The sequence below is a fragment of the Malaclemys terrapin genome, chromosome 1, assembly GCF_027887155.1.
Source record: "Malaclemys terrapin pileata isolate rMalTer1 chromosome 1, rMalTer1.hap1, whole genome shotgun sequence".
NCBI classification, from domain to species: domain Eukaryota; kingdom Metazoa; phylum Chordata; order Testudines; family Emydidae; genus Malaclemys; species Malaclemys terrapin.
In genome coordinates, this window is record NC_071505.1 from 14,581,708 (window position 1) to 14,589,654 (window position 7,947).

The window sequence follows — 7,947 nt, forward strand, 5'->3', positions numbered from 1 at the left end:
CCAGGTTTGATGGGTCTCAGTCCCTTCCTCTCTGAGTGGGCAGCGGTGGGGGAAAATACCACTACACTTGGGTTCCCTGATTGACAATTTCAGCAGAGAATTGAATGAGCCATGGACACAATTATCTTCTCACCCCTGAGCAATGCCTTTTTGTCAGGGTTGAGGCACAATGGCTGGGCAGTGTACAGGAAGATGGCGGTACTGGCTGCCTGTGTTGTGTTTATTCTGAGGATAAACGGGGAGCTCTAGCATCCAGGACTCTGAAACCAGCACCTTTCTTCAACAAAAAATTCACTCACCCATTTTTAAAGAATTAGCCATTGCTTTCTGAGATGTGATGTATCAAAATGTCTGTTTACCTTGTTCACTTCTGTTGCTCATATCCCAACACTCTTGAATATGAAACATCAGACATCATTTAGTGCATATATTACTGTAATACAATACTAATTTTTCACCCTATATTTCCATTTCCAAGCCCTTTTCTGTGCTGAATTCTGTAACGATTGCAATCTGAGATAACACCTCTAACGTGCAGCTGTCTGGTCTTAGTGGACGAGAAATGTTGCTGCAGTTCATTAGTTTAACTCTTGTCTTGGCTTTTTGAGAAAGATTTGAATGGCAGAAATACATGCTGTGTAATATAAGTTTAAATAGGATTATTTGATATCTAGCATTTGGAACATTGAATACAGCAGTTCTTTTTTTTAATGTAAAGGTTAAATGACGACCTTTGGCTTTTTTGGCTGGCACTTAGAAAAGTGTCACATAAATAATGCTATAGCAATATTTTGTTGAGCTCTTCAGCACTGTGACACAAGTTATGAGAGTTGCATAAGAAGTTCATTTTAACGTGTTTTTTTTTTTCCAGCTGTCCCTTAAGTAAAATGTATTTTTCAGTAGAAATTCTCTTAAAAGTGAGCTCCTAGGACATGGAGAGAAATCTTCCATCAGTGACATCTTATGTACTAAGTATAAAGTGCACACAAACATAAGAGATGTTGGACCAGATCATAATCCCCAAAACTGCACATGGATCTCACACTTTTCATGTGGATAGTGGGATGGTCCTCGATTGTATACTTGCCACCCAAGCCCTTGGACGGTACTCTGTAGGGCTAAGATATACATGGTGGGGAGAGGTTAACCGCTCCAGGCAGGGATTTAGATTTTAAACTTTTGTTTTCACTGAAACTTTTTTTTTTTCTGTTCAGTGGACTAGATTGTAGAGCCCTTACGCTGGTGGGCACTAACATAATTAAATTGCTTTTATCTTAAACAAGCATCACAAACTAATTTTCAGAACACTTCTGTGTGAGGCAGGTTTTTGTTCCATTTCATAGAAGTTAAGTGACCCTGCCTAGCTCCACAGAGGGAGTCTGTAGCAAGGCAGGGAATAGTATGCTGGAATTTGTGTCCAGACTGTACCTTTGTCAACAGTTGCTTAACATGTTACTTTGGCTGACAGAGTGCAGCAGGAGCTTATGTGATGCTTTGTCTTCCTGGGGGGAGTACTTGTGGAACATTGTGTTGCATTTTCCTGAGGTTAATAGCAACAATAGCATTGGCCTTTCCAGTCTTCTTCAGGTATGCTGCATACAGTAATGCAACAGCAGATCTCAAACTTTCGCTAGTTATAATACAGTCAATGTAAGCAGCCACATCTAGTGTTCTTTACATTCTATCTCAGGTTTCAGAGTAACAGCCGTGTTAGTCTGTATCCGCAAAAAGAACAGGAGTACTTGTGGCACCTTAGAGACTAACAAATTTATTAGAGCATAAGCTTTCGTGGACTACAGCCCACTTCTTCGGATGCATTCTATCTGTTATGCCTAAAGTTCTCCGGAGCCTATCTTAGTAAATGAGCTCCTGTTTTTTCTTGGAAGTCCTAGCTGGACCAGTGAGTCTCCAGTGCTATGTAGTCTGCTGGCATCTACTCATTGTCCACAGCTGGGACCAAATGCAGTGTGTGTACTAACCTACTGCCTTCACTCAGCAACCCCTATTTGAAGTGGGGCACTTCAGAGTTCAGCCCTGTGGTACATTACCCCTTACTCTCCTCTATTTAATACTGTATCAGTATAGCTCTTACTCACCTGTCCTTCCCCCCTCCCCTAAGCGGGCTCTACATAATCTCCTTCCTCTACCAAGTTGACAGTGATGTCTTGTCAATAACAAACTTGCAGACAGTTGCATGCATGAAGTCTAAACCCAGAGCTATGCCTAAGTCCCTGCACTTCTCCTTGGGGGAACAGTCTCTGTTTATTGACCATCTTCCTACACTTTCCTCCCAGAAATCTTAGTTCTGTCCATTTCAGTGGAAGGAAGAGGATATGCTCTTATTTTCTATCCCTGTTTGAGTTCATATGGTAGCAGTAGTACTGAAGCTTTAGAGCTGTGATGTAGGTTGATAGTTGTGTTTAAACCTGTGTAGGCACTGTTACATGTTAGTACTCTACAAACACATAAAGACAACTCTCTCTGCCTTGAAAAGCTCAGTGTTTGACAAAATAGACATCAAAATGAGAGAAGAGACTGGAATACAACCCCTTTTCCCCCTCCCAAATTGGTTTTCAATTCATATGTATATTTTGTCCTATTGTGCCCATTTGCAGGAATCCTGTCTTTGAATTAAACTTGAGCCCATTTGTTCTTTGTCACATTACAGTTCTGCCCTAATTATTTATGCTTTTTATACTTAGTGTTTAATCCTTTTCTTCCTTTTTACTGTGGCTGAGTTTTGTGGGATTTTCAAGCCCTCCTCTACCTGCCCTCATCATCCCCCATTAAGTGTGGCTATGGCTCTTAGGAGCTGCTGTCAGAATGACAGTGGAGAATTGAGTGTTATGTGGCCACAGCAAAAAGAGTTTGCAAACCCTGATATTGTCCCACACCATATAGGCTAGTTTTTTTTTTTTGTTTGTTTGTTTTAAAAGAAGCCTAGGGTTAAGCTTCCCACATCCTGTTAAAATTCAATGGTAGTTTGGTACTTTTGCTCTTATATCCATTATAGTAGGTGGAGTAATAGCTGGCTTTGTGTTTCCAAGCAGGAAATGACTGGGGGGGGGGGGTTCGTATTATATTTCCTTAATTTTGTAGCAGAAATCTAAACAGCAGGAAGTTGAGGTAGGTCTAGAAACTCCACCAGCCACAGGCTCGTGCTGAAAAATTCTTGGTCCCTGTTGAAAGAAAGCAAGTCTGGTCGTGCTTATTATGGCAGCAAAGTGGTAAGTGGCTGAGCCTTAATCAGTGGGCGGGGCATTCATACAGGCCAGGGCTTTATAAAGCAGCGCACAAGCGACCAGGGAGCTTTGCGAACAGGGGCTGCTAACAGGGAGTTTCGCAAGGGAGTTCTCCAGGTGAAGGAGGAGCAATACAGCAACCTTTTGGGGTAAGTGACTGTCTGTAGTGTGTGTTTGTTTGTGTTTGAGGGTTACTTGCTGTGTGCTGAGCTTGTGTTTGTCAGTCTGTTTGTTTGTTTTGGTTGTTTGAAGGACCGTGTGCTGTGGCTGGCAGTTGGAAGCTGTGAGCTTCAAAGGAAGGTTTGAAAGCTAGAAGCCTCTGGTAAGTGGCTGAGCCTTAATCAGTGGGCGGGGCATTCATACAGGCCAGGGCTTTATAAAGCAGCGCACAAGCGACCAGGGAGCTTTGCGACCAGGGGCTGCTAACAGGGAGTTTCGCAAGGGAGTTTGGAAGGGGAGCAGGAAGGGGGCGAGGGTCCCTTGCCGGTTCCATCTGTGTTCTCTTGATTCCCCTTAATACCTATAAAGCAACTACATTCTAACTGTTTGCTTAAACAACCCTTTCAGCTGACAGGGGGCTGCAGACGGGAGTTTGACAGAGGGAGGCTTACGATGGTTAGGAAGACCCGCAACACCTGTGCCAGCACTGCTACTGTCTCCTCCACCTGTGCCTGTAGCCAGACAGAGTGCCTAAGCATGGATGCCTCTACCCAGATCCTGGTGTGGTTTTGCAAAGACTGTAACTTGCAATTTCCACTTACGGATATCCAGGCTGGGGGGACCATCCAATGTGAAAGGTGCCTGCTGGTGGAATCTCTCAGGCAGCAGGTGAGAGAGCTACAGGAGGAGGTGGCTAGGTTGAGGAGCATCCGTATCCACGAGCAATTCCTCGACAGTGTCCATGTGGAGACAGCTGAGGTAGCTGTCCCAGTACACAGGACTGCTGATACACCACTGGTGGAGGAGGAGATGGCTCAGGGTGGACGCTGGCAGCTGGTTACTTCTGGCAGCAGGCAGTGCTCCACCCTTGCTCCGAACCCTCCTGCCGTGGTTATAGGTAACCGTTATGCTCTTCTTGATACAGGAAAGAAGGAATCACTCCCTACAGTAAAGGAGGAGAAGCCTCGTACCCCTAAGGCTGGAGAGTCTGCTGCCACCACTGCGAATAGGAAACGTAGGGTAGTGGTGGTCGGAGACTCTCTGCTGAGGGGGACGGAGGCGCCCATCTGTCGCCCTGACATTTCATCTCGAGAGGTATGCTGCCTGCCGGGGGCCCGTATCCGAGACGTTACGGAGGCATTGTCGAGGATTATCCGGCCCTCTGACTACTACCCCATGCTACTCATCCATGTGGGCACAAATGATACTGCGCGGTGTGACACTGAGCGGATCAAGAGTGACTACAGGGCTCTGGGAGCACGGGTGAAGGAGTTTGGAGCACAGGTGGTATTCTCTTCAATTCTTCCTGTTAAAGGTAGGGGCCCGGGCAGAGACAGATGCATCATGGAGGTGAATGCCTGGCTGCGAAGATGGTGTCGCCAGGAGGGCTTTGGCTTCCTAGACCACGGGATGCTATTCGAGGAAGGACTGCTAGGCAGAGATGGCGTTCACCTTTCGAGGAGAGGGAAGACCCTATTCGGACACAGACTGGCTAACCTAGTGAGGAGGGCTTTAAACTAGGTTCGACGGGGACAGGTGAGCAAAGCCCACAGGTAAGTGGGGAACATGGAGACCGGGGAAATGAGTCGGAAACAAGAGGGAGTGTGGGCTATATTGGCAGAGAGAAAGGAGAGTCAGGAAAAAACTGGGAGGAAAGATCAAACCAGTATTTTAGATGCCTATATACAAATGCGAGAAGTATGGGGAATAAGCAGGAAGAACTGGAAGTGCTAATAAATAAATACAACTATGACATTGTTGGCATCACTGAAACTTGGTGGGATAATACACATGATTGGAATGTTGGTGTGGATGGGTACAGCTTGCTCAGGAAGGATAGACAGGGGAAAAAGGGAGGAGGTGTTGCCTTATATATTAAAAATGTACACACTTGGACAGAGGTAGAGATGGACATAGGAGACGGAAGTGTTGAGAGTCTCTGGGTTAGGCTTAAAGGGGCAAAAAACAAGGGAGATGTCATGCTAGGCGTCTACTACAGGCCACCTAACCAGGTGGAAGAGGTGGATGAGGCTTTTTTCAAGCAACTAACAAAATCATCCAAAGCCCAAGACTTGGTGGTGATGGGGGACTTCAACTATCCGGATATATGTTGGGAAAATAACACAGCGGGGAACAGACTATCCAACAAATTCTTGGACTGCATTGGAGACAACTTTTTATTTCAGAAGGTTGAAAAAGCTACTAGGGGGGAAGCTGTTCTAGACTTGATTTTAACAAATAGGGAGGAACTCGTTGAGAATGTGAAAGTAGAAGGCAGCCTGGGTGAAAGTGATCATGAAATCATAGACTTTGCAATTCTAAAGAAGGGTAGAAGGGAGAACAGCAAAATAGAGACAATGGATTTCAGGAAGGCAGATTTTGGGAAGCTCAGAGAGCTGATAGGTAAGGTCCCATGGGAATCAAGACTGAGGGGAAAAACAACTGAGGAGAGTTGGCAGTTTTTCAAAGGGACACTATTAAGGGCCCAAAAGCAAGCTATTCCGCTGGTTAGGAAAGATAGAAAATGTGGCAAAAGACCACCTTGGCTTAACCACGAGATCTTGCACGATCTAAAAAATAAAAAGGAGTCATATAAAAAATGGAAACTAGGACAGATTACAAAGGATGAATATAGGCAAACAACACAGGAATGCAGGGGCAAGATTAGAAAGGCAAAGGCACAAAATGAGCTCAAACTAGCTACGGGAATAAAAGGAAACAAGAAGACTTTTTATCAATACATTAGAAGCAAGAGGAAGACCAAAGACAGGGTAGGCCCACTGCTTAGTGAAGAGGGAGAAACAGTAACAGGAAACTTGGAAATGGCAGAGATGCTTAATGACTTCTTTGTTTCGGTCTTCACCGAGAAGTCTGAAGGAATGCCTAACATAGTGAATGCTAATGGGAAGGGGGTAGGTTTAGCGGATAAAATAAAAAAAGAACAAGTTAAAAATCACTTAGAAAAGTTAGATGCCTGCAAGTCACCCGGGCCTGATGAAATGCATCCTAGAATACTCAAGGAGCTAATAGAGGAGGTATCTGAGCCTCTAGCTATTATCTTTGGAAAGTCATGGGAGACGGGAGAGATTCCAGAAGACTGGAAAAGGGCAAATATAGTGCCCATCTATAAAAAGGGAACTAAAAACAACCCAGGTAACTACAGACCAGTTAGTTTAACTTCTGTGCCAGGGAAGATAATGGAGCAAGTAATTAAGGAAATCATCTGCCAACACTTGGAAGGTGGTAAGGTGATAGGGAATAGCCAGCATGGATTTGTGAAGAACAAATCATGTCAAACCAATCTGATAGCTTTCTTTGATAGGATAACGAGCCTTGTGGATAAGGGTGAAGCGGTGGATGTGGTATACCTAGACTTTAGTAAGGCATTTGATACGGTCTCGCATGATATTCTTATCGATAAACTAGGCAAATACAAATTAGATGGGGCTACTATAAGGTGGGTGCATAACTGGCTGGATAATCGTACTCAGAGAGTTGTTATTAATGGTTCCCAATCCTGCTGGAAAGGCGTAACGAGTGGGGTACCGCAGGGGTCTGTTTTGGGACCGGCTCTGTTCAATATCTTCATCAACGACTTAGATATTGGCATAGAAAGTACGCTTATTAAGTTTGCGGATGATACCAAACTGGGAGGGATTGCAACTACTTTGGAGGACAGGGTCATAATTCAAAATGATCTGGACAAATTGGAGAAATGGTCTGAGTTAAACAGGATGAAGTTTAACAAAGACAAATGCAAAGTGCTCCACTTAGGAAGGAAAAATCAATTTCACACATACAGAATGGGAAAAGACTGTCTAGGAAGGAGTACGGCAGAAAGGGATCTAGGGGTTATAGTGGACCACAAGCTAAATATGAGTCAACAGTGTGATGCTGTTGCAAAAAAAGCAAACATGATTCTGGGATGCATTAACAGGTGTGTTGTGAGCAAGACACGAGAAGTCATTCTTCCGCTCTACTCTGCTCTGGTTAGGCCTCAGCTGGAGTATTGTGTCCAGTTCTGGGCGCCGCATTTTAAAAAAGATGTGGAGAAACTGGAAAGGGTCCAAAGAAGAGCAACAAGAATGATTAAAGGTCTTGAGAACATGACCTATGAAGGAAGGCTGAAAGAATTGGGTTTGTTTAGTTTGGAAAAGAGAAGACTGAGAGGGGACATGATAGCAGTTTTCAGGTATATAAAAGGGTGTCATAAGGAGGAGGGAGAGAACTTGTTCACCTTAGCCTCTAAGGATAGAACCAGAAACAATGGGTTTAAACTGCAGCAAGGGAGGTCTAGATTGGACATTAGGAAAAAGTTCCTAACTGTCAGGGTGGTTAAACACTGGAACAAATTGCCTAGGGAGGTTGTGGAATCTCCGTCTCTGGAGATATTTAAGGGTAGGTTAGATAAATGTCTACTAGGGATGGTCTAGGCAGTATTTGGTCCTGCCATGCGGGCAGGGGACTGGACTCGATGACCTCTCGAGGTCCCTTCCAGTCCTAGAATCTATGAATCTATGAAAGTTTGAAGAAGAGAATCTACAAG